At 47.3% G+C, this 27,450-nt stretch overlaps 6 non-coding genes across 6 annotated transcripts; 3 read left to right on the top strand and 3 right to left on the bottom strand.

The window, feature by feature from the left end:
- Positions 1 to 8,804: 8,804 nt before the first annotated feature.
- LOC148631063 (U5 spliceosomal RNA) lies at positions 8,805 to 8,918 on the bottom strand. Its single transcript, XR_015934911.1, has one exon. It is a non-coding gene; the product is annotated as a U5 spliceosomal RNA (small nuclear RNA).
- An 8,164-nt stretch (positions 8,919 to 17,082) lies between these two features.
- trnag-ucc (transfer RNA glycine (anticodon UCC)) lies at positions 17,083 to 17,154 on the top strand. The gene has a single exon. It is a non-coding gene; the product is annotated as a tRNA-Gly (tRNA).
- Positions 17,155 to 17,987: 833 nt separating this feature from the next.
- LOC148631061 (U4 spliceosomal RNA) lies at positions 17,988 to 18,129 on the bottom strand. Its single transcript, XR_015934915.1, has one exon. It is a non-coding gene; the product is annotated as a U4 spliceosomal RNA (small nuclear RNA).
- Positions 18,130 to 22,838: 4,709 nt separating this feature from the next.
- trnak-cuu (transfer RNA lysine (anticodon CUU)) lies at positions 22,839 to 22,911 on the bottom strand. Its single transcript has one exon. It is a non-coding gene; the product is annotated as a tRNA-Lys (tRNA).
- Positions 22,912 to 24,341: 1,430 nt separating this feature from the next.
- Positions 24,342 to 24,414, top strand: trnav-aac (transfer RNA valine (anticodon AAC)). Its single transcript has one exon. It is a non-coding gene; the product is annotated as a tRNA-Val (tRNA).
- A 2,852-nt stretch (positions 24,415 to 27,266) lies between these two features.
- On the top strand, positions 27,267 to 27,340 carry trnat-agu (transfer RNA threonine (anticodon AGU)). Its single transcript has one exon. It is a non-coding gene; the product is annotated as a tRNA-Thr (tRNA).
- The last annotated feature ends 110 nt before the right edge of the window (positions 27,341 to 27,450 follow it).

Here is a 27,450-nt window from a genome sequence, read left to right as displayed (position 1 = left end):
CTCTCTTGACATTTCATGTCAGCATGTCAGAAGTCCGAGTGACGTTTTTAATGGCTGAGTGAGGGCACGATGCTGAAGCAGAGAGGCCACTTCAGCCAGAGAGACTTGTGCTAGGTGAGATCTGAAAAACGGACTCGCAACAGAAACAGACCAAAAAAGTATCGGTGAGATCAAAAGGCAAATGCAACATCCAGCAGAGGGCGTCTAAAGATTAGGGAACGGGCGACTGAAATCCATATGAGGCAAACTTTCCGGCTGTGTACTGCAGCTGGCCTCGTTGGCGTAGTTGGTAGCGCGTCAGTTTCATCGTCTGAAGGTCCTGAGTTTGATCCTCACACGGGGCAGGGCTGCTTCCTCTCTTGCTCTTTTCAAACACTTGCGGCAACTGTTCGCTCATAACCACGTCTGGAATGCGTGACCTTTACACGGGGGAGAAGCAACGCCGCATCCCTTTTCTAAAGAACATTCACATTCAGAAATAAGTCAAGAAATTTGCCATTACTTTAGCTCGCGCTGCTGTCAGCCTGCCCATGTTGCCAAAGAAAGATTCACTCGGCGTCAACATGACAGAACAGCGATCACTTGAAAACACTGTTCCACACTCCGTAAGCAAGAACTTCAGTGTTTGCAGTCACCCGATATGCCGATAGTCAAAGGAGCACAAAACACGAAGCGTCAAAGACAAGATGAGTTGATGGAAAGAGCGTTGAATTGATGAGCACAAAAGTTCAGCTCGTACAATAGGCAACGAAGGTCCCGGCGTCATCATCGCACTTGAAAGGACTGCCTTGCAGACTAAGGGCAGTGGGAGGTTGCTGTTTTGAGATGGAGGCATTGGGATGGTGGGCCGAGATCTATTCTTCTTAAGGAATTCTTCATCGTGAAAGATCGGTCCACAGGTCATCCAAAGAACTTACAAATTTTTGGGACTCAGGGAATCACGTGCTTCCGGAAGGGAGTGAAGTGCTCAAACACATGACATGCCCCCTTGATCTCACATGCACAATTCTGCTGCAACATGCACAGCTACCGTCCACACCAGGCAGTGGGGCTTCAGCAGAATTTGCAACGCCACCTGCAATTACATATCCAGCTGCACACATATACATGGCCCCTCTGTCCTTTTCAGGATCTCAAAAAAAAGCATAGCGTGGTTTTCCTGCAACCTGATTGACCGCATCTCCCTCAGAATGTGCCCCGTTGCATTCATTGGTGAAGCAGGACGGAGGCTAACGGGCATGCCAGAACAGTTAGGCTCAGCGATCTCTCCAAAATATTGTGGTTGTAGTGGAAGAAATATGGTTTAAATTGTACCTTGGTATTTCAAACTCTCTCTAGAATGTTATCCATTTCTATTTTATTTTGACAGGAACTGGCTAATGACACTGGATGAAAAGAGAAGAAAGAAAACACAACGTTTCGGCCGTGGAGCCTTCTTCAGGTGTGAGGGCTCCACGGCTGAAATGTTGTGTTTTCTTTCTTCTCTTTTAAGCATGGAATAGACCTATTACTTGTTCCTTTGCAGCCTACGCATGCTGACACAGCTCCCCACCTGAACTGCTAATGATGCCTGGTAGTTTGTGGTACTTGGGTATTGTCTTATGTTTGCTCAAACTGCATATGTGTGATTGCATATTTTTGGGAATTTTCATATGTCAATATTTAATTCACTGACATTCCTGTATGCTTGGAAGAAAGGTAGATTGGATTTGGCACAGGACGCCTGCCCATATTTGTTGATCATTGTTGGGCTGGAAAAACAATGATAAAAAGTGTATGAAAAAAGCTCTCTCCAATATTTCCCTTCTCTTCGCCATGGTTACACTGCCCGTTCTTTCCGTCTTTTGTCCTTCTACAAAGATTCCAGGGCTCTTTTTCCACCATAATATCAGAATTTGTTTTTTTCTCTTTTAAAGGCTGTAGGTGGGGTGTGATGGACTGTACCACTATCATAGAAGATTTTTTCAGGACACATCGCAGTTCCATAGTAGAATTTATCAATAGTAGAATTCCATAGGACATTATTTACCAACGTATTACCCAGTGTGAGACTCTGCCAGTAAACCTCAGAGCATTGAGTTCTCCACTGATAAAGATGGCTGTCTGAAGTCATGAAATCCACTGCTGGGATGCCTGAGAGACAGTAATTGAATCTTGGCTGGAATTAGGCTTTCTATTAGTGTTGATCTTTGGGAATTATGTGGTAAAAAGGGAAAACTCCTTTACTTTAGTCACTTTGAATGTTCAAATGTACAGAACCTGTAAAACTAAGCAATGAAAAAAATCCATCACCACTCTCATGATAGCATAACTCATAGTCTCTGCTGTTGTGTAACAATACACACTTTCAATTTTCTTATCGCCTGTCTCCAGAGAGAATGTTGTTAGTGCTGATGACCTTGAATTAGACCTTGTTGACTCTGTAAAACAATCTTCCTCTGCTTAGATTTTCACTCAGATTGATTTTGTTCTCAGATTATTCCTGGCAGGACTGAGTTTCTAGGAAATGAAAAGTGAAAGAAAAAGTACAGAAGATCAGCCCTTGAATATACAACATTGTGCAGTGAGATTGTTAAATGTATTAGCTGCTATCCTGTGCTAGAGCCTGTCGTGGTAAGCAGTGGATGACAGGATCTAGCACAGATACTAATGAAACACTGTTAATGAAAGATAAAACACTTGAGTCTTATTTTAGTTTTCCATTTCCCTTTCATTTGTGATGTACTGTACAACAGGCCACAGAACATGCACAAAAACAGATATGCACACATTCACACCAGGCAATGACAGTCTGCCCAGTCAGAATCTGAGCTGAGGTATCAGAATTCTGAATTCCCTGAATTCTGTCATGGATCATCCACAATAAGGGCAATGTTTGAACACGAGGATCCCCAGGAGAGAGCCTAGTAACATAAATCTTGGAGCAAAAGCAGATGATTAACTTCATAGTTTGTGTGGTTGAGCCAAAGTTGAGCATGAGGATATGTGAGTCACCATTCTTAGAAATGGATCCAACTTCAGACAGGCGTCAAAAGTAAGAGTATACAGTGCTGGGGCAATGACACTTCAATGATCAGAAGGATAACAAGAGTTTTAATGCATTGAAATTGATTTTCTGGTGATGCACACTGTCATGGAACTATTAATTTTTTAAGGATCACTTACTGACGTCAGACAGCTGCCAATTCTCCAGACTGGAAGGATGAACAGTTTATCCCCCTAGGTACCATATTTCCATATTTCGAAGCATTGGAATAATACATGTCATACAGCAACATAAAAACAGGAAGACAAGTATCACAGCCCCTATAATCGGTGTTAGTAACTTAAAAGAAAAACATTCCCCCTGGCCCAAACAGTGATTCTAACCAGGAGAGAAAAGCCGGTGTATCTTTTATGCCTCTCTCTTTATTCACCTTGTCTTTTAGTTCTTTCAAATGCTGAATAGCGAGCGTAAGATTTCCGTAATCATAGTCATTAGCTGGAATATATGTACAACAGGAGTCTCCTACTAAAGCATAGACTCCTCCAGATGCTGCATTTTGAAGGTCCAGCACGAACCTGTTCTGAAGTGCCATTAATCTAACTCCCCTTAATTCTTGTTTGATAGCGTCTAAGCCTTCTAACGTGATATTAATAAAAGAGTACATTTCATAAAAAGTCGCATGGGTGAGGCTGTAGAATGAGGCATTAAAGCACATATATAACAAGATGCATTACATTTCTTTAACTTTACAGTATGATTTATAAATTTATACCACAAATTACTCATATCCCCCTCATTATCAGTTTCATTCAGCCAGTTTGTATACAAAGAGGCTTCGTGTTTAGATTCTTCCTCTTTTGGGGTGGTGACAGGCTTCTACATAAAAAGGAAAAGGGCTGTGCACATCAGTCCCAAGCAGGTTATCCCCATCTGTCCTTGTGGAGACATCACTCCTGCACTTTGCTCAGTTCGTTTGTGACCTTTTTACAGTGGGAAGCATGAATCCAGGGCACCATTTCTGTGACCTTCACAGCAGTGGCAGTGGTCAGCAGCACCTGGTACAGCCCCCTCCACCTGAGTGAACACCATTTCTTTTTCCTGAAGTCTTTCACCAGAATCCAGTCTCCTTATTCACTCATTAGTTCTTACAGCACAGGTAAATCCCTGTGGGCTGGAGCCCAGCATAATCTTAGGCTTTTTTGGTCAACATTGGTCAACAGATTGGTCAACAACTGGGTAATAACTCTTAGAAAAATCTACACATTGTTCCCCTGCCTCAGCTGTGACGTTTTGCAGAACAATTCTAGCTGAAGTTGTAAAATTTCTCTTTGTTCCGTTCCTGCAAAACATCTTATTATGAACAAACAAACCACAATAATCATTTGCATCTAGGGGAATCACTCCCAAGGGTAACCCCCCTTAAAGCTATATTGTTCTACCCATCAGGTTCTGCCACTAGATAAGAGAACCTTTCCCATGAAATCATTTTTTGACCTTGAATTAGACCTTGTTGACTCTGTAAAACAATCTTCCTCTGCTTAGATTTTCACTCAGATTGATTTTGTTCTCAGATTATTCCTGGCAGGACTGAGTTTCTAGGAAATGAAAAGTGAAAGAAAAAGTACAGAAGATCAGCCCTTGAATATACAACATTGTGCAGTGAGATTGTTAAATGTATTAGCTGCTATCCTGTGCTAGAGCCTGTCGTGGTAAGCAGTGGATGACAGGATCTAGCACAGATACTAATGAAACACTGTTAATGAAAGATAAAACACTTGAGTCTTATTTTAGTTTTCCATTTCCCTTTCATTTGTGATGTACTGTACAACAGGCCACAGAACATGCACAAAAACAGATATGCACACATTCACACCAGGCAATGACAGTCTGCCCAGTCAGAATCTGAGCTGAGGTATCAGAATTCTGAATTCCCTGAATTCTGTCATGGATCATCCACAATAAGGGCAATGTTTGAACACGAGGATCCCCAGGAGAGAGCCTAGTAACATAAATCTTGGAGCAAAAGCAGATGATTAACTTCATAGTTTGTGTGGTTGAGCCAAAGTTGAGCATGAGGATATGTGAGTCACCATTCTTAGAAATGGATCCAACTTCAGACAGGCGTCAAAAGTAAGAGTATACAGTGCTGGGGCAATGACACTTCAATGATCAGAAGGATAACAAGAGTTTTAATGCATTGAAATTGATTTTCTGGTGATGCACACTGTCATGGAACTATTAATTTTTTAAGGATCACTTACTGACGTCAGACAGCTGCCAATTCTCCAGACTGGAAGGATGAACAGTTTATCCCCCTAGGTACCATATTTCCATATTTCGAAGCATTGGAATAATACATGTCATACAGCAACATAAAAACAGGAAGACAAGTATCACAGCCCCTATAATCGGTGTTAGTAACTTAAAAGAAAAACATTCCCCCTGGCCCAAACAGTGATTCTAACCAGGAGAGAAAAGCCGGTGTATCTTTTATGCCTCTCTCTTTATTCACCTTGTCTTTTAGTTCTTTCAAATGCTGAATAGCGAGCGTAAGATTTCCGTAATCATAGTCATTAGCTGGAATATATGTACAACAGGAGTCTCCTACTAAAGCATAGACTCCTCCAGATGCTGCATTTTGAAGGTCCAGCACGAACCTGTTCTGAAGTGCCATTAATCTAACTCCCCTTAATTCTTGTTTGATAGCGTCTAAGCCTTCTAACGTGATATTAATAAAAGAGTACATTTCATAAAAAGTCGCATGGGTGAGGCTGTAGAATGAGGCATTAAAGCACATATATAACAAGATGCATTACATTTCTTTAACTTTACAGTATGATTTATAAATTTATACCACAAATTACTCATATCCCCCTCATTATCAGTTTCATTCAGCCAGTTTGTATACAAAGAGGCTTCGTGTTTAGATTCTTCCTCTTTTGGGGTGGTGACAGGCTTCTACATAAAAAGGAAAAGGGCTGTGCACATCAGTCCCAAGCAGGTTATCCCCATCTGTCCTTGTGGAGACATCACTCCTGCGCTTTGCTCAGTTCGTTTGTGACCTTTTTACAGTGGGAAGCATGAATCCAGGGCACCATTTCTGTGACCTTCACAGCAGTGGCAGTGGTCAGCAGCACCTGGTACAGCCCCCTCCACCTGAGTGAACACCATTTCTTTTTCCTGAAGTCTTTCACCAGAATCCAGTCTCCTTATTCACTCATTAGTTCTTACAGCACAGGTAAATCCCTGTGGGCTGGAGCCCAGCATAATCTTAGGCTTTTTTGGTCAACATTGGTCAACAGATTGGTCAACAACTGGGTAATAACTCTTAGAAAAATCTACACATTGTTCCCCTGCCTCAGCTGTGACGTTTTGCAGAACAATTCTAGCTGAAGTTGTAAAATTTCTCTTTGTTCCGTTCCTGCAAAACATCTTATTATGAACAAACAAACCACAATAATCATTTGCATCTAGGGGAATCACTCCCAAGGGTAACCCCCCTTAAAGCTATATTGTTCTACCCATCAGGTTCTGCCACTAGATAAGAGAACCTTTCCCATGAAATCATTTTTTGACCTTCATGATCCCTTCAGGGCGTACAATTAGCACAGAAGCAGCAGCTTTAGTCCACATGTTTTTCAAACAGGATATTAACGATATGATCATAACGAATAATACCAGACCCACAAATATGTATTGAACCAGAGACCCTCTCAATGTTCCTAGCACAGACTGTAGCCATGCACCAATGCCCCAATCGTCTGGATTATAATTATGATATATATTTTTCTTCATCATAGTGCTTTGCTAAGTCCTAGCAACCTACAATACTACAATAGAGAATTAGCAAATTCAACAATCCATTCGTCCAGCTAAATTCGTCCCCCCAGGAAGTTTCATTGATTGGCCCGTGATGATATCAAACAGGCTGTTACACAGTTCTGTTTGATCCAGCCCGCATCCCATGGTGTTCCTTCAGTCTGATGTCTAGTCGATCTTTCAGAGATCTGTTCCTTCATTCCACTGTTCCAGCAGACTGAGGGTGATCTCAGTCCATCTCACTCCGAACAATGCAGCCACAGCCTGACACACCTTCCCTGTGAAGTGTGTTCCTTGATCATAATACAAGGGGCAGGGCAGTGCCCACCGAGGGCTTATCTCTGTTATCAAGTGTTTGGTAGACACAGAGGCAGTGGCAGCAACCCACCGGGAAAACAGATTATAAGAGCCCAGGTTTCCCTTTACAATTTTCAATTTCCCAGGTTTGAAAGGTTCCTCAGGAGCAGGCCTTTTGAGCTGTTGCACCCGCACCTGAACTGTAGTTGAGTTCCTTTGATAAACATTACATCCACATTAGATACCACATAAGTGGTTACTGCTTCAAACCCAGTTCTCACCCAGTTTTGGGTAACCGGCACACCATTTGACTCCCACCTGGGTGTCCAACAGAGTGCATTTGTCGGGCTATAAAGGGCATTAGGCTGTGAGGGCATGCAGGGCGTCTGGTGTGCTGTCAGCTCCACACCCCATCATCCTGCAGCCCCATAATCTTTTCTAACCATGTCCATTTCTCTGCTTCACAGAGGTCTCAGACTACTGTTCTACAAGTATTGCTCACCTGACAGTTGCATCTGCAAAGTTGTTCCCTCGAGTTACTGGAAACATTTCTTTATTATGTGATTTACACATTACCACAGCTACTTCAGTCAGTAGCTGCAAAGCTTCTAATAGTTCAGAGATAAACCCAGCATTCTTAACTGGAGTCCCTGCCGTGTTGAGAAAATCCCTATTCCTCCACCACCATCCAAAATTGTGGCATGCACCAAATGTATATATAGAGTCTATATACATATGCAGCCATTCAAAACAAGCGGGGTATGCTGCGGTATAACACGGTGGGAGTGTCGCAGTATACCGCATCATACCGGACGCAAATTAGATTATGTTAATAGTATCCGGAATCACCTTGTAAAATCGCCAGGTGGAGCTAATAAAGGTTAACCTCTCCTGTACAGCATTTGAGCTGTCACCAGAAAACGTCAGTTTTGAATCCTGATCACTGCTGAGGGACAATCTTTATTCAATTAAGAATTTAAGGTGTATACTCTTTAGACTTTTAAATTTAAACAGTGTATTACAGCATGTTAATCATTAAACATTAAAAAGGCGGTATATTTTATAAAAGCAAGATTGTTCTGTTGGACAAAAGTACACAACCTACCACCTTTATCATAAATATTTTAAATATGCAGGAATATTTTATGCATCAAAGTCTTTACTGAAGATATTACTAAGAGTATTAATAATGAATGACCTTGGACAAGCTGTAAGCTCAAAGTATTACCCTGGTCCACATTCTTTGTAACCGTCTTTGTAAACGAAAAGAGTTTATTTTTTCATTGACAAAAAGTAACACCACAGCATTTAGTTGATCCGATCACGCAAGCCCAGGCCGCCTTCAAGGCCTCTGCCCTGCCGGTCGTGGTTGGCAATACACCTGGCCTTACAAACGAGCCAGTGGGGCCCGTTCAGCTCCGGGCTCATCGCCTGCGGCTCACGGCTTGCGAGCGTGCCCAATCCGTGCGATAACTCGGAAAACACCCGGCCACACTGTGCCGGAAACGACGCACTCTGGGAAGCCGCTATGCAGGCAAGGTCCCAAGATCCCCTGCGGCCGGACACTTCCCGCCCCCCAAAGAAAAGCACGCCAATCAGACGGCCGGAGACCGAGGACTCGCGGAGCAGACGACCACAATCACCATTACAAGAGCGATTGCGAACGTGCTTGTTTTCTCTCTTTGACCAACCCAGCTGCGACCCACCCGAAGGCAGGGAAGCACAAAAATTGCATGGAACTCATTCATGCTCCTCTCCACGGAAATCTTTAGTAAAAGGCGAAAGATTTGTACGAGATGAAAAGAAACCAGAGTGCATGGCTGATTAAGGCCATTTAAGGCCTTAATCTGGCAATTAAGGCCCACACCGATCCTGAGCCTCAGAACTCCGGGCGCAATTAAGGCCCAAACCAGTTCTGACCTTCAGAACTCCGGGCGCAATTAAGGCCCACACCAGTCCTGAACTTCACGGTAAGGGTCCAAAACCCGTTCAAAAACTCCACGCGCAATTAAGGCATAAACCAGCTTCGAACGCCTGTACACAATACCGCGGAACCCCTGCCAGACCAAATTCTGGGCTTACAGCAAACAACCCATTACATACACCGGTGTCTTCCCCGGGCCAGAGGAATTCAGAAACTCACGTTTACTCCGTCATCTCGGGCGATTCTCGCAGGGAGCAGAGATTTCCCAATCGGTCAGAGAGAGTCGGGACTTTTAAATAAAAGAGGAGTCCTTACCTCTTAGTTATGTGCGCGCTGACCATCTCTCCTGCCGATGGGAAGTTCTGCGCCTTCTGGAGCATCCGCCGACTACGCCAAATTTGTTGTAACAGAAGAAATAAGGTTCTTGATCCCGAGATGAAGTAAAACAGATGAGTTTATTGCATGCAAGGAACAATAAAGCCAAAGTCTTGTTTCCCGCAAGAAACAACAAAACCGAAGTATTGATCCCCGTACTGTTACAAACTTTTGGGTTATATAGTGTTTTCTTCTCCGTTTCTGACGTCACTCGGTCTGATGGTAAAGAGGGGGGTTCATGGTATTTGGCCAGTTTACGATGTTCTGGACAAATGGTCAGTTTAACATTACACCCAGGGGGGTTCCTAGCTTGCATCTGCAATCCTTATCAGTTAACCCCCCTTTCCTGCCATAAACCCCAGTTTGTGACTTGAAAGTCTAAACCCCCTACAGAAAGGATTAAATTCAAACCCCCGTCTCCACATCTTTCTTCAGTATCTTAATAAAGTGAAGGAGCTGCCCCTTCGCCAAGGCGGTGTGGGGCAGAATGGACAACATAATGCAACTCCTGGAAACGAATGCGGTGCTCAGCTACCAGTACATTCTGCTGGGGCTGGCACCTACCGGACTGGACAGGGGGACGCAGTTCCTGATGTGGCTGCTGCTGTCCCTCACAAAGAAAGGCCTGTGGGACGCGAGAAACAATCTCATCCGGCACAACAACAAGTGGGGAGCGAGGGAGCTGGAAGAGAGGATCCTGGCGGACCTCAGGAGGAGGATGAAGCGCGACGTTGCTAAATGGGGTTTCCCCACGGCAAAGGAGCACTGGAAAGGCCTATGGACCCTGTACAGGGATTAATGGTTTACAGCAAGCGGTAGGGTTTGGAGGGACTCTCATAATAGCGCAAATCCGCCCACCCTTGCAAGGATTGATAACGGACAATCACCGCCGTTCCGCCGATGTTTTAATTTTGTGGAGTGTTATCGTGTGAGACGTTTCCCTTTGAGATGTGTTTTTTTTCGGAATAAAGTATATTTTATAAGAAAAAAAAAAGATTGTACCATAAAGATTTCCATGGAGAGGACTATGGTTTCCTGCAGGACTATGCCGGTAGGAGGACCAGGTTCCACAACTTCAAGGGGCTGTGTCGAGGCGATCCACAGTACTGTCAGGACCAGCCCTGGCAGTTTTAGGATTCCCATTCTGGAACATAGATGAGGCACATGGTACAGTTCCACTATAATTTTGAATATATTTTCCTAGCAGGACCTACAGTACAGTACCTAACTACCTGCAGCTACAAAGGGGCACCCCCCTCTTTGATCGGGTTTGGACGTTTAACCCTATTCTGTGTTCTCCGGCGCCATTTGAGGTGGGCGATACAACCGGAGGTGGTTGCGATGCACCCACTTGTAGACCAGAGATTGCCTTCCCTTCTCAATCTGAATTCGATAAGCTACCGGTGATACCTACCTTATCGACAATCTCGTGGGGTCCTGTCCAACTGGGTAAGAACTTCCGGGCCACCCCTGTGGGTTTGGCAAATTGGAAGTACAGGACCTTGTCTCCTACTTGGAGTTCCTGGTTAACTGCCTTTCGGTCATAGTATGCTTTCCTACCCTCTGCACTCCTTCCCAGATTGTTCTGGGCAAAAGCAAAGGTTGCCTGCAGATGTGCTCGCAGGTCTGACACATACTGATGGGCCGTAGCAGCCCCCGTCGTGCTCAGGTCCTCCACCCCATAAAGACAGTGTAGGGGAAGAGTCATCTTCCGACCTGTCATCATCTCAAAAGGTGGGACCCCCGTAGAGCAATGGGGCTTACCTCGGATGGCCATCAGAACCAGGGGCAGCTTAATGTCTCAGTCCCTACTGCTGTTGGAGACAAACTTTTTGAGCATACTAACCACCGTTCGGTTTGCCCTTTCTGCCTGGCCCGAGGATTGAGGGTGGTAGGAGATATGCAACTGGGTCTTGACCCCAAGCATATTCCACAGGGTTGCCATTACTGTAGCTGTGAAATGGGTTCCCCGATCTGAGACCACGGTCAGGGGGAATCCCCATCGACTGAACACATGGTTCACCAACAGCACTGCAGTTGTCTCTGCCGTGTCGTTGGGTGCTGAGAGGCACTCAATCCATTTTGTGAATGCACACGTAACAGTGAGGAAATATTTGTTCCCTCTGGATGACCTCACCAGTGGCCCCACCCAATCCATTTGAAGATTGGACCAGGTGAATGTCATGCCCTTTTTCTGGAGTGGTGCACGGTGCAAGGGCCGTGATGGTTGGAACTGGCTACACGTCAGACACCCCTTTACATACGCGGCGATGTCTTGGCCCATGTGAGGCCAGAATGCCACCTGCTGGATAGTGTCGTATGTAGCCTTGATTCCCCGGTGACCCCCACAGGGTTCGTCATGAGCGTGTTGGATCATGACCCCCCGATGACAGTGGGGAACTACCCACTTTGGGACACCTTGTGCAACTGGTACACAAACCAACAACCCCTTTATAATTTTTAGGTTGTCTTTCACCTCTGCCAGCTCCTTCAGCTCCAGAGACTGGCTCAGCACCTGCTCCGAAAGAGGTTGACGCACTGGGTCAGCGATATGCTGATACATTTGCCCAATTGCTGGGTCCTGTTTCTGCATTTCCGCAAGATCGGTGTTAAAACCCTGTGACCCAAGCACTACAGATTGAGGGTCAGCTCCGACATCCTGTCTAGCCCTGCTTCGGGTAACCGCCTTGACCTCAGCCACGAATTCTGGGGGTAGCCATTCCTGCTGGAACTGCCAGGGTTCACCCTCTAAGGCGCCAGATTTGGCCAACCGGTCGGCCTCATCATTCCCGTCTTTGTCGGGTCCCTTCACCTGGGAGTGTCCCTTCACCTTCCTCCAGTAAACCATCATTCCAGCCTCGGTCGTGAGCTTGTCACTGGCCAGGAACAACTCTTTGTTCTTTACTTCCTTGCCCCGGGCATTTTTCATGCCGTTACCCTTCCAATACGGAACGTGAGACACGAAGCTATGTCGGGCGTAGTTCGAGTCACTACAGATGACAAACTGTTTAAGGCCATGTGTCAGGGCCTGCTGGAGGGTGATCAGCACCCCAGCTACTTCCGCATACTGACTAGTCTTTGGTCCTAGCTTATAGCGGGTCGGCCCACAGGGAGTATTGTCTTGCCAGACTACTCCTACCCCTGCTAGCACCTGCTGTTCGTGGCGAAAAGAGCAACCGTCAACATAGGCCATGGGTAAGCCCTGGCCCACGTTCTCATCGTAGTACCGATGATTGTTCGGTAGCTCAGCAGCGGGAATTGTTTCTGGAGCTTCCATGTCAGTGTCACAGCCATGACACACTTGGCCCAAAGCCAGGCCCTGTCCCAGGTACATTTTCTTGCTCTGTGCATAACGTACCTCTATCTCATAGCCTTGTAGGGCCATCATTCATGCCACAATCCTGCTATTTGACACCCTGCCCGCTTTCAGTCTCTGGCTATGCAGGAATGTCACAGGTTGGTGGCAGGTTTCGATGATGATCTTTTGTCCCCCAACATAACTACGGAAGTGTTCTACCGACCAGACCGTAGACAACAGGGCCTTCTCGCAGTCCAAGAACTTTTGCTCCACTGGGCTCAGGGCTCGACTGGCATATGCCACCACCCTTCACTCTTGGTTATATTCCTGACTCAGAGCAGCCCCAAGGCAGTGCTCTGAGAACCCTGCTTCAAGGTAGAAGACCTTATTTTTGTCAGGGTAGGCCAAGCTCGGCGCACTACCGAGTCTGCGCTTCAGCTCCATCACAGCCTGTTCTGGGGAAGGCCCCCACTCAAAGGGCACGTCTTTCTGCAACAGCTTGTGGAGGGGCCTTGCTATTTCAGCGTAATCCTCAATGAACTGCTGGGAATAATTACATACTCCCAGAAAGCTGCGCAGTTCAGACAGGTTAGTGGGCGACTTCATATTCTGGATAGCTTGGACTCTGCTGGACTGTGGCTGTATGCCTTGGGCTCCAACCAACAGTCCCACGTACTCCACTTGGGTCCTACACCACTGTCCCTTAGCCAGGGACAGTTTGGCCCCTGCACAGGAGAGCTGGGTCAACACATGCCTGATCTCGGCCATGTGTTCTTCCCAGGTCTGACTCCTCATCAGAATATCGTCCACATAGACCAGGTTGCCCCTGGCGGCTGCATCACTCATGGCTTTGTGCAGAAATATGTTGAACTCCGCTGGGGAGTTGGAATACCCAAAGGGGCATCGATTCCAGGTGAACTGCCTGTTTCCAAAGGAAAAGGCCAGTTTGTACTGGTCTGTTGGTTCTACCTTAAGGGTCCAGAACCCATTGGCCACATCCACTGTGGTGAAATATTTCGCTGTTGTCACCTTGGATAACTCCTGATCTAGGTAGATCATTGGCCATCGTGACAAAGGAACCTGTTTATTCAGCTGCCGGTAGTCAATGGTCAGACGCCATTTACCATTGGGTTTCAGCACCGGCCACAGTGGGGAGTTATAAGTGGAGTTACACTCCCTTATGATCTGACGCTCTAGTAGAGCATCCAACGTCTGCTTTATGGACTCGTATGCCGTGAGGGGAATGCGATACTGCCTGACATAGGTTGGGCGGGCGCCAGGGGCCGTTGGAATGCGCACTGTGTTCAAATCCGTCACCCCGCAGTCATAGGCGTCCCGTGCAAACACTTCCCGGAAATCCTGGAAATTCTGACGCAGCTGCTGACGCTGGCTTTCCGTTTCCAGGGCATCTGCCTTGCCAACCTGTTCCTGTACCTGCTCTAGGAACCCCGCTTTTGACGGCATGGCGGTATCCCGGGTCGTACTCTCGGCTGAGTGGTCCATCGGAACACCTGCGTGTACTGTGTACACAACCATCTCATCCTTATCGCTAAGGTCCACCCTGCACACCTCCTGGTTGCAGAATCCCTCTATTGGCATAATTGCAATCATCCGCCGGGGGTAGGTGTAGTACACCTGCTCGGTTCCCCCCTCCCTGGCCAAGGGACCAGGGAGCTGCCCCAGTACTGGGATGGCTAGTTCGAAATCATAGAAACCATTGTCAATTACCAGTCCCATGTCAGTGCGAGCAGGGATTTTGACATCTTGTTTTGCTATGTTCTGCACCAACAGGCAGGTGGCTCGGCCATTCCGTTCCAGTCTGGGGGTACAACAGACTGCTAGGTTCAGTCTGATAAACTGAGCTGATGGTTGGAAGAAAACCATCTCAGCGTCCATTCTCTGTCCCTTCTTTAGGACAAGGCGTACTGGAAACCCTGCTGTTGACGCAGGAACGATCAGGTCCGATTCGTTTACTACCTGGCAGGCCTGAGGAATCGTCTGACCTGACCGAATGTTCTCGGGGTCACCGCTTAGAGAGTGGGCATCTGGGTCCACCCGTGTCCACAGCACACTGTTTACTGTGTCCAGCTGGGCGCCCAGTCGAACCAATAGGTACTTCCAATAGGAAGTAGTGAGCAAACTTCCTTTTTCCGATGGAGATGGAAGCTACACAGCTTCCTTTGCTCCAAATGGACCTATGAGATGGGGGTGCCCACCACAGAACCTGTGACTGCGTCACCAGGGTCACTTGACAGCTTGGCGACAGGTCCTCGAACAGACCTTCACTGATTATGGACTTCTCAGAGCTGAGGCTAAGAATTACATCATCAACCTGCACTTCTGCCACCTGGACCCCCTCCCACCACCATGGGGTGGTATTCCTGGACCCCCTGAGGTACCAGGGTGCACAGAAAGGACTCCCATTCATTACCGGACAGGGAGATCCACTCTTCTTCAGGGATGAAAAGGGGGTGTGCTTTACCTGGCGGGTCAAGCAGCTGCTTGGAGCACTGCTCCTGTAGTTGGGAGACCGTGGGAGTGCTGGCCTGGGCAGGACTTCCCTGTAGTTTTGGAAAGCAAGAAGAGACATTTATTCTCGTCCAGAGGAACCAGGAGGAACCTCCAACTCAGCTATAGTGTTCAGTGGGCACTGTGTGATCACAGCATAACCACTGAATCCCCCTTTTTGCTGTGCAACAGGCTTAGGGTTTTTGACCTGAGCCCACAATTTTCCACGCTGGCAGTCCACCAGAGGCTCCAGCCTGTCAAGCAGGTCTTGGCCAATGAGTAGTGGCTCTGTTTTAAACCTAGAGATGTAAACAGGATGCACCACGTTCATTGGCCCGAAGCTAAGTGCCACCCACACTCGGTGTGTGATCCTGGCATGATCCTGGGTATAGCTGGAAATATCTATCTTACACGGTTCTACCTTAAGTCTGATGCCTTTTCCTTTCGCTACTCGTTTGAGCTCGCTGAGTAGATCGGCTGACATCAAACTAATTTCAGCCCCAGTGTCAATCAGTGCTTCTCTATCTAAGACGTTTTCAAGAGAAACCTTGATATAAATACGCCTTGCTTTGCCTTTCTGGCTGAGATTCCCTAAGAATTGTTGGAAGCCTGCCTCTTCTTTGACTTCAGGGGCGGGGTCAGCGCCCAACTCAGAGTCACAGCCTTCTTCCAGGCAGGAACCCTCCCACCCAATCAGATAGACTGAGGGAGGGGCTTGGGACGGATCCCCGCCTCCTCCAGTGAGAAGGGGCGTGGTCCCCCTAAGCTCATTCACACTTCCGGCATTCGGTGCGGAAGGTTTACCCTGTCCTGATCTCTCAGGCAGGGCTTGTTCAAGCCTGGCCAGGCGGGCTGCAGTCGACTCCCTTCGTCCAGTCTTATGATAGACTCTGCCTGAGCCCTTGCCTTCCCCGTAGCGCTCACGGTGGCTCTGACGCTTAGTGCGGTCCTGCCTGCCTATTTTGCGCCGGGGCTTAGCGAGCTCAGGAACCTCAGCTGCCTCGAGCTGAGGCGAGTCGTCAACCCTGCTGGCTTTAGTGGCGAACACGGCCGTTTTAGCAGGTTTTCGCTCTGAGGAAGCAGAGACTTCAGCTCCCCAGGCTTTTTGAGCCAACCTTCTAATGTCAGCCATTTTCATCGCTTTTGCATCAGTGTGCATCACAATCATTTTCCTGACTGAGGGATGCAGATTAGCAATGAATAAACCTTTGAAATTCACATTCTCTTCGCAACCCTCTTCATTCCGCCCTGCAAAATAAGTGCGCCTAAGCCTCTGATAATAGTCGCGAGGGGCTTCAGCTTTTTCGTGCTTAATATGGTGCACAGCGGCCACGGCAGCTATGGGATCGATAAAAGCCGAAAATTCTCCGATCATTGCCTGACACAGCTCCTCAAAGCTATTACAGACCTCCGGTCCTTGTCTAGACATCCACGCAGGGCAGTCGTTGCTCCGAGGGGATCTACCAGCAGTCCGGCTGGCTGGTAGAAAGTCTCTATGCACAGAGTGGGACCGCGAGTCCTCACAAGTCACTCTTGTGCCTGGGAAGAAGCTGGTTCGTTCCCGGTCCAGCACTGCTTCTGAATAAGCTATTCAGGTTGTCTATGAGGGTCCAGCTGTAGGGTCCAACTGTCCAACACAAACACAATCTGTAGCGTTTAGCGTGACATAGTCTTGCAGGCATCGTGCTGTCTCACTGCAATACTATACCGCTGGAGGAAACAGTCCATCTGGCCATGAAACTCATTTGAACGTCTAGCTACAGCAACTAACAATATCATGATTTATTCAGGATTTGTGGAATCAGCACGTCCCGGAGACAGCTTCCGAAATCGTGAGCATTCTCTGGTGGTGTCCTGCAGGGCTTTTGCGGGTGTGTGTTGGTGGTATAGTGGTGAGCATAGCTGCCTTCCAAGCAGTTGACCTGGGTTCGATTCCCGGCCAACGCAGTGGCGATTGGTTTTAAATGCTGTCATGAGCCTTGGATTGTGAATAGCAAAGTGAAGCCTTTTGAAAGAGCCAAAGCACTGCAAAACGGAATTGAAGGAGAATCTTAAAGGGGATTCTGAGCGGTGTCTGCATACACGCAGTCCGATACGGGTGCTGAAAGCTTGAGCTACTCTCAATGTCATGCTGCCTTTCCCCGGAGTAAATCTGTTACATTGAAAGAATGCTTCTGGCAGGTTCAAAAAGGGACCCTTGTTAATTGGAGAAATCAATGATTTCGAATGAATTCTGTATGCGTTAAAAGACAGCTATACACAGAAAACATGCAGGACACTGCTCATGATGTCTCAGTGCGTTTTTCCAAGCCATCTGACAAAGCCCGCCCACTGAAAACTGCAGCAGATCGTGTAAAGACGTTCAACTTTGTAACTACTGCACGCACAGGAAGCAGAATAAATTCCTCTTTTCAAACTGTCAAAGGTTTGCTTTGCGAACGCTGCAGGACATCGCACAATCTCTTTTGAACGGGGACAAACCATTTCTTATGGGGCGCAGTAAGTACAGACGTTTAAAAAGCTCCACTCATGCCGACGATGCAGCATGAAGAAGCGCAACCTAACTTTTGACAGACAAAAGCCGGGCGCCGCTACGAGCAATATGAAATCAAACTGACAGCACACGGCGTTTCGCGCTAACTCAAAAGTGATCTCGACAGACGCTGTTCTCTGCATAACGCTGAAAGAGCTAAAGAGCGTTTCTGTTGAGACGTAACAAGCTCGTTTCTTTCTACCATGATGTCACCATGACCAAATCTGTCTTTAAACACCTTGCTCAGTCTCTGACGAGACTATCAAAAATTGCTTTCGCCGATTGTATTGCAAACCGGCGGAAGCGGGGTATTGGGAAAAGTTTTCAACTAGCAATAATCGCGCCTCGGCTAAACCTCACAGGCTACGATACTGCCACTGCGCAAAGCTGACGGTTGCCAGGCAACCGCGGGGATCCTATGGAAATCGTTATCGATCGTCTCATGGCATGTCGTTGCGGTAACGCTTCATATTTGTCGTCTTCTTCTTCTTCTAGCTTGAGGTTTTGAAGAATTTCATGACAGACAAGGGCTCCGTTGGGAACAAAGGGCGTTGTGAGAAAACCGTTGCTTATTTTCAGCAGCAGAAATACAACCCTTTAAATACAAGATGACAGAACAATGACGAAGGGCGTGCCGGGAGGAACTCATGCACTACAGAGGAAAGGGGGCGGGCACGTACAGTTCACATTCAAGCCACAAGTACTCTTCTCGGATGTTACACAAACAAATCCTAACGTCTTGAAAGCATTGCAGCATGTTTGTGTCCCACTTCCCGTGGCTGCAGGACGACTGACACGAACGGACAAACACAATCTGTGGCGTTTAGCGTGACATAGTCTTGCAGGCATCGTGCTGTCTCACTGCAATACTATACCGCTGGAGGAAACAGCCCGGGTTCGATGAGCCTTGGAATGTGACTAGGAAAGTGAAGCCTTTTGAAAGAGGTAAAACACTGCTCAAAGGAACTGAGGGAGAATCTTACAGGGGATTCTGAGCGGTGTCTAAATAAATAAATTCTTCAGTGTCTGCGGATGGCATTTTGCAGCTGGAAACAGATGTCGACGCTTTTTGAACAGAGCACCAAAAAAGCGTCTTTTTTGAAGGTACAGGTATTGAGCATTGGTGGTTCAGTGGAAGAATTCTTGCCTGCCAAGTAAGAGGCTCGGGTTCGATTCCTGGCCAATGCAGTGGCTTTTGCATGCTCACCACTATACCACCAACACACGCCCACAGGATCCCAGCAGGACACCACCAGAGAATGCTCACGATTTCGGAAGCTGTCTCCGGGATGTTCTGATTCCACACATCCTGAATAAATCATGATATTGTTAGTTGCTGTAGCTAGACGTTCAAATGAGTTTCATGGCCAGATGGACTGTTTCCTCCAGTGGTATAGTATTGCAGTGAGACAGCACGATGCCTGCAAGACTATGTCACGCTAAACGCCACAGATTGTGTTTGTCCAAATTTGAACTTTCACAATAGCATGCTAGCAGACAAATGCGCCTCAGAGGACTTAAGGCTGGCTGTTATATGCTGGAATTACCTTTTTTTGACGCTCTTACGAATGCGATGTCAACGAAAACAGAACAAAGCACAAAAAAACCCTCAAGTCCTGCAGTTGGATAGAATGCCGTTACACGTCCAAGCCGTATTTGACTTCATCCTACCATTGCAACACGGGGCGTATATGGAAACGAACACACGCTACGAATTGTCTCTAATCAGTCCCTACAGTTGTAAGGCGCCTGGAAGCATGCACCCCCATCATTAATCTTTGCGCATCTGTGCAAGGTAAACTCTGGAGCAGTCTTTGAAACGGCTCAAAGGAAACACGTGATTGATTCCATGTGCATCTGGGGTTCATATCTTATTTACATTTAATTCAAGGGAAAGGCTTGGGTCAGTTTCAGACGGCCTCCAACAGCGAGATTCAAGCGCCCCACCTTCAGCCCAATCTGCGCCACCAGAACGCCAACGGCTCCTCTGCGCTCCGGGGTGCGGTTGTGACCCCGTAACCTAAAGTGTTGGTGGCAGACAAATGGAGACTAACAGGTGACGTCCTAGGACATGACTACATTGTGACACTCGGTGGGGATGGTGACCATTGCTTGGAAAAGAGTGCGAGGCCCCTTTAGAAAAACATTTTGTTAACAGGCATTCTGCCTCAGCCTAAACACCTATAGCTTGAAAAGCGCATGCTATTAGACAGGCACCTCTGCAAGACCTTAAGAGTCTCTTAAACTAGTGATAGTAAGGTGTTCCCAATGGGCGATGTTCGGCTTTCAAATCATCTCTCCTTGGAAGCGCCGAGATGCAGCTGTTTAAGGCTTAGAAGCACCTGACTGTTTCACTACCTAGCTGATCACTGTCAGTCAGGGAGCTCAGAGGTGAAAAGCCTGTCTGAGAGACAATTCGCCGTCGATCAGTTCAATATGTTCCGTACCAGCTCGGCGCACCTGAGATCATCTTGGTAGCCGTGTAGCTCAGATGATTGAGAGCGTGTGTGTGTGTACCACCGTGATTGGATGCCGGTCCTTCTCAGGTCACAGTAAACCTTCTGCTGCCTAACTTCCCTTATTTTTGGGGATCCCTTTGAAAAAGCAAAGGAAAAAAAAACTGTCTCTTCATCAGCGTGATCAACCTCACCCAGTGTGGCGCAGTGGCCTAATGGCTAAGGCACTGGCACTCTAAGCCAGGGATTGTGGGTTCGAGTCCCATCTGGGGTGCTCCTGTCCCCTTTTGAGAGTACAAATGTCCTTGCAATTTGCGAAGCTACAACCCCACCTTACTCAGTGAGCGGCTCTGCTTTTCTCTCACATACAGTTGGAAGAAAAACTTTTGTAAACAGCCCTTCGGAATGATGTGGATTTCTGCATGAATGGCTCCTAACATGTGATCTTATCTTTATCTAAGTCATAATAATCAATAAAGAGAGTCTGATTTAACAAACAACACACGCCCAACATTTGACATTGCTGTTTTAACAAATGTTTTAAACAATCAAGGTCATTGATGGAAAAAGTACGTGAACCCTTATATTAAGGAGCTAGTGGAACCTCCTTTATTGACAAAAACCTCAACCCCCACTTTCTGTAGCGGCTGGTCAGACCTGAGCAGCGGTTAGGAGGTATTTTGGCCTATTCCTCTATGCAAAACTGTTTCAGTTCATGTATATTTTTGGGATGTCTTGCGCTGAACGGCCTGCTTCAGATCATGCCACAGCACTTCAATGGGATTGGGGTCAGGACTCTTACTTGGCCATCCCAAAATACGGAATTTCTTCTGTTTCAGCCACTCTGTTGTTGATGTACTCCTTTATTTTTGTCATGCTGCATGACCCAGCGTCTTTCGAGTTTTAGATCACAGGCAGACACCCTGACATTCTGCTGTAGAATTTCCTGATACATCTTGGAATTCATCGGTCCCTCGATGATTGCAAGCCGTACAGCCTCCGCCATGCTTCCCAGGTGGGATGAGGTTTTGGAGTTGGTATGCAGTGTTTTGTTATCTCCAAACATAACGCTGTGCACATTTACCAACAAGTTCAACTTTTGTCACGTCTGTCCACAGAACATTGTTCCAGGAGTTGCTGTGGAACATCCATGTGGTCTTTAGCAAACTTGAGAGGGGCAGTGGTGGTTTTTTTGTTGGGGAGAGCAGTGGTTTCCTCCGTGGTGACCTCGGATGATCACCACTCCTGTTCAGATTTCTTCTTATGGTGGACTCATGAACACAGACGTAAGACAAAGTCAACCACCTGTTCGCTAGATCCCATCCCCACTCAGCTAGTCAAAGATTCCCTCGAAGGACTGGCAGGACCTATAATTAGTATGATGAATGCATCGCTTGCGTCAGGTGTTGTACCTGATCAATTTAAGGTAGCAGTTGTTAGACCGCTCCTTAAGAAGTCAAATTTGGATCCACAAGTTCTTAACAACTACAGGCCTGTCTCAAAGGTCCCATTTCAATCTAAAAGTCTTGAGAGAATAGTTGTTGCCCAACGTCAATCGTATCTGGATTCAAATAATATAATTGAGAAATTTCAGTCTGGTTTCTGAAACTGCATTAACGAGAGTCGTAAATGATATTCTCTTAGCTACTGATGCGGGGAATGCAACAGTGCTTGTGCTTCTAGATCTTAGAGCTGCCTTTGACACGGTTGACCTCTCTGTTTTGTTACACAGGCTTGAGTTTGAGGTTGGCTTATCTGGAACCGTCCTTCAGTGGTTTACTTCACATTTTACTCATCGTTTTCATTATGTTCAAATATCTAATAATTGTACTGCTTCATCAACGTCACCAGTTCAATTTGGGGTACCAGATGGATCAGTGCCGGGACCAATATTGCTCTCTCTCTCTACATGCTGCTGCTAGGTAGGATAATAAGAAAAAATAATATGAACTTTCATTCATATGCTGATGACACTCAAATAAACATTTTGTTTCCACCAAATGACAACTCTTCTATTATCACTTTAGTTAAATGCATTAATGAAGGAAAGACTTGGATGTGTGAAAACTTTTTGTAACTCAACTCTGAGAAAACTGAGGATCTGTTGATCGGAGGCAACAATACTTAAGAATTCCTTAAGAAGAATAGATCTCGGCCCACCATCCCAATGCCTCCATCTCAAAACAGCAACCTCCCACTGCCCTTAGTCTGCAAGGCAGTCCTTTCAAGTGCGATGATGACGCCGGGACCTTCGTTGCCTATTGTACGAGCTGAACTTTTGTGCTCATCAATTCAACGCTCTTTCCATCAACTCATCTTGTCTTTTGACGCTTCGTGTTTTGTGCTCCTTTGACTATCGGCATATCGGGTGACTGCAAACACTGAAGTTCTTGCTTACGGAGTGTGGAACAGTGTTTTCAAGTGATCGCTGTTCTGTCATGTTGACGCCGAGTGAATCTTTCTTTGGCAACATGGGCAGGCTGACAGCAAAAGTAATGGCAAATTTCTTGACTTATTTCTGAATATGAATGTTCTTTAGAAAAGGGATGCGGCGTTGCTTCTCCCCCGTGTAAAGGTCACGCATTCCAGACGTGGTTATGAGCGAACAGTTGCCGCAAGTGTTTGAAAAGAGCAAGCAGCCATGCCCCGTGTGAGGATCAAACTCAGGACCTTCAGATAAAGAGACTGATGCGCTACCAACTACGCCAACGAGGCCAGCTGCAGTGCACAGCCGGAAAGTTTGCCTCATATGGATTTCAGTCGCCCGTTCCCTAATCTTCAGACGCCCTCTGCTGGATGTTGCATTTGCCTTTTGATCTCACCGATACTTTTTTGGTCTGTTTCTGTTGCGAGTCTGTTTTTCAGATCTCACCTAGCACAAGTCTCTCTGGCTGAAGTGGCCTCTCTGCTTCAGCATCGTGCCCTCACTCAGCCATTAAAAACGTCACTCGGACTTCTGACATGCTGACATGAAATGTCAAGAGAGAGTGGCGGAGACGCTTAAGGCAGAGAGAAGATGAAGAGGGGGCGTGGCTGTGAAATGATTGACAGCTGCATGACGCTCTCCATGCAAGGTGTGACCACAGGCTAAAGGACACCTTCCGGCACATCAAGCTCTAAGCACACACCTGGAGGACGTGGGAAACGATCCCGCTACCTCTCGCATGCAAAGCGAGCGCCGTACCATGCAAGCTAACCCCCCTCGCTGGGGCTCATGCCTCGGTGTCGCCTAGTGCCGCTTGTTCCCCTCTTACCGGGTGCAGTTCACTGCCCTTCGTCTGCAAGGCAGTCGTGTAATTGCGGCTTTCTTGACTTATTGATGAAGGTCTGACTGGACGAGCGAATGACGCCTCTCCCCCGTCCTCAAGCTCGCTGACAGGATAAAATAGAAAGTGCTGCTGTGGCTCATTGGTTTAGGGGTATGATTCTCACTTAGGGTGTGGGAGGTCCCGGGTTCAACTCCCGGCTGAGCCCTTGTGTGCTCTTTTTGTCCTCGTGACTGGGAACTGATATCCACATCACCTTGCAGCATCTGCTTATGGCAAATGATGGAATGTGACTAATGACTGAACGAGCCTGGTGAATACTCATCACGTGGCACAATGAGAGCGTGCAGTCAGCTGTCCAAGGCAGCAACCTCATTGCTCGTTCAAAAGAACACGTACTGAAAACTCATCACCACTATGTCGTAAATGAGCACCGCAATCGCTTGTTGTCATGCGTCCTTACTTGGGAAATGCAGAAGCAAAAACTGCCCTCTCTCAGCCACCGAAACGTGTGCGGCTCGCCTTGCACTCTCTGCGCCTCGCATATTTATGGAGCTGTCTGCTCTTCTTTCTGTTGAAGTACGCAAGTTACGGGGCGTACTGCAGACTATGATGTGCTCAATGACAGCTTTCAAGATTTGAAAACTATGAGCTTGATGGCTCAAGTCGAACGAATGTGGTTGTTACGCAATTGATGATCAAACGCACATATTCTAACGATTCGTGAGAGTATGTTCTAAAGATCCTTGGCTCAATCCCGGGTTTCGGCATTTTGTTTCATCGCTCCCTTTGTTCCTCTCTCCAGCGCCCCCTGCCTAAAATGACGCGTCCCTTTCTCAGCCCGAAACGCAAGCGATACACCAGCAGCAAATACTACAGGTTTCCGTAGTGTAGTGGTTATCACGTTCGCCTAACACGCGAAAGGTCCCCGGTTCGAGACCGGGTGGAAACAGCCTCGATTTGCACGCTCCTGTACTTCACAGAGGTATTGAGCGACCGGTCATTTGTTCCCAATGTATTTCCGGTGCCTTCATGCACTCTTGTACCAAACGCACGTTCCTTCTCTACGCGGAGCCGATCATTTGCAATTGGGCTGTGCCGACAGACCAGGACGAGCTCTGTCGGCTCAAAAGCAGCGCAGGACCTGCAAGAACAACAGAAAGATTAGCATCCAGCGGGGGCTTCTTAGTGAGCCCAAGATCTCATCAAGAATCGGCTCCAGCAACAGGGCTGGGCGCATTGTTCCATTCTCCGACCACTCTCGGTGTAAACAAGTCCCTCCTGGTCTCTGCTTGAATTGCACTTTCCTGCGTTTGCTTTGGTGTAACTGGCTTCCCCTGCATGGGCGAATGTGAAGAAGATCCTTAGTAAGTCATTGAAGAAACCCGAGAAGAGGTCGGAGTGGCCTCTGTCGTTCATCAACGATCCAGTCAGGCAGTACTCCTCTGTAAAGCGCCGTTCGTTCACATCGATTGGCTTTTTTTTGCCTTCATTCGTGCAAGTAGTAAAAGCAGACGCCCCTATTCTGCCGTGACCCCGATTCGAACCGGGGTTGTTGCGGCCACAACGCAAAGTACTGACCACTATACGATCACGGCGAGTTACCGATACACACGTGGCAGGGCGGAAAAGGCTGTGCTCTCTTCATGTGACATAATTCGGAAAAGTCCTGACGTTGCATTTCAACTGAGTCCCAGTATACATCGACCCTTCGACACTCTGAGTGACAACTCTCTTGCGTGTTTTCTAATATTTCTGTAGTTTGCTTGCATGATGCCCGGAACAGCAGGGTTGTGCGCTCCTATATGGTCTAGCGGTTAGGATTCCTGGTTTTCACCCAGGCGGCCAGAGCTGACCATCGCTGCAGGAGGTGGGAGGGTTACTCTGGTAGACAGGGCTGACCTTTGGCAATAGGATTTATACTCTCCAAGATGATATTTGCACTTTCTGGAGAGGCGATTTTCTCCACTTCAGTAGCCCGATTTCGTCGATTGCGTGGAGAGGGCTGTAGAATGTGGCGCCGCCTTTCCTGCTCCGTCCATGACAGGCGTGCTGGACTCTGGAGAGAGAACACGGTCCATCAGCGCACACCAATAAAGGCACTGGAAGCCGCTGAATCGCATTGGCGAAGCTCAGCACTGGGCCGCTGGGCACATCTGACCACTGTTTCCGTAGTGTAGTGGTTATCACGTTCGCCTCACACGCGAAAGGTCCCCGGGTGGAAACGGACTTCAGACTTCTTTTGTCGCCACGCACAAAAGGGGATTGGGGATTCGCCTAGCGCTGTTATCGAACAGACCCACTCACCTCTTAGTGTGGCGGGATCTGCACAGTGCATGTCGCAGCGCATCCTGCTTTCACTTCAATGCGCGTCCTGATGTACCCCTGTCTCCCGCGTGACAGGTGGGGACAGGTGACAGGTCCTATACTAATGAGGAAGACATCGCTCTCTCCGACCCCCCGGCATCGTGTCCCGACCCACCGTGCTGGAAGCCGACGCGTGCTGTGATTCCTTTACGGAGCAGAAATGACAACCGAGGAGCCGAGAGATCATTTCAGCATTTCGCGTCTGAACAGAAAACACAAACGACCAACTCAGAATGACTTGCCTTTGACGCTTTTCAAAGCGTTCTTTGTGCACGACGACTGCGCCGCCTAGCAGATACAAATGGGTTGTACAACTTTGAACTAGTAAATGGAAGAGGGCTAAGCCTCCTCTCTTTTAGCCCAGGTTCGATCTGTCTCCCAGAATCACCAGGGCGCACACACACACACCCGTGCCGTTGAAGTGCTCTGCTTCATTTCTAAGGGCAACTCAACATTCACTCCTACCCCGAGTGCAGAAAAGACAGCGTCCGCAGCAACAACAGCTCAGGTCTCTGCACAGGAGCTAAGCTGCCCCCATCTCCTCTGCTCTGCGGCTCCTGCAGAGCGGAGTCCTGCCTGGAGCTGTGTTTGCAGGCGGCGGCTCCCTACGCTCTGTCTGTGCGTCGTGAAATTAATTAATAACGTTAATAAATTTATAAAGTTAATTTATAAAGTTAATAAAGTTATAAATTAGAAATTAATAACGATATAATTATATTCATGTACCGCAACACAAGAATAGTACACGCTGTACATTGTCTGTCGATAATGTTTCTGTAGTGCTTTAGTGGGTTAGGTTCCTGACTTCCATGTCACACGGTCTATGATTGAATCCCATGGAACTATGACTTTATTTTTTAACAAACATTTCTTTGAAAAAATGAAACGTTTCCCTTGGTCAGAGATTAAATAAAACCTCACTTTTTTAGGTTTTACTGTGCAGAGTGAGGTTTTACCTCACTTTTTTTGAGCAGAAGGTTTACTGTGACCTGAGAAGGGCCGGCATCCAATCACGGTGGTAAATACACACAAGCTCTCACTCATCTGAGCTACACGGCTACCAAGATGATCTCGGGTGCGCCGAGCTGGTACGGAACATATTGAACTGATCGATGGCGAATTGTCTCTCAGACAGGCTTTTCACCTCTAAGCTCCCTGACTGACAGTGATCAGCTAGGTAGTGAAACAGTCAGCTGCTTCTAAGCCTTAAACAGCTGCATCTCGGCGCTTCCACGGATGAGATGATTTGAAAGCCGAACATCACCCATTGGGAACACCTTACTATCACTAGTTTAAGAGACTCTTAAGGTCTTGCAGAGGTGCCTGTCTAATAGCATGCGCTTTGCAAGCTATAGGTGTTTAGGCTGAGGCAGAATGCCTAACAAAATGTTTTTCTAAAGGTGTGTCCAAGTGGCTGCAAAAGGACAACACTCCCGGGGCACTGTGGCTTAGTTGGTTAAAGCGCCTGTCTAGTAAACAGGAGATCCTGGGTTCGAATCCCAGCGGTGCCTTCTTTGTTCTGTCTTCTTGAACAGTACTGGTCATTATGGACAACCGCCTACGGCTAGACTTAATTAAATGCAAGTATTCATTTCCTGTCTTTAACGCGACTTGTTTTTCT

Source organism: Lepisosteus platostomus, unplaced genomic scaffold (genome assembly GCF_059453375.1).
Source record: "Lepisosteus platostomus isolate fLepPlt1 unplaced genomic scaffold, fLepPlt1.hap1 Scaffold_84_H1, whole genome shotgun sequence".
Lineage (NCBI taxonomy): Eukaryota > Metazoa > Chordata > Actinopteri > Semionotiformes > Lepisosteidae > Lepisosteus > Lepisosteus platostomus.
The sequence above is the reverse complement of the archived record's forward strand: the minus strand, read 5'-3'. Positions and strand labels throughout refer to the sequence as shown.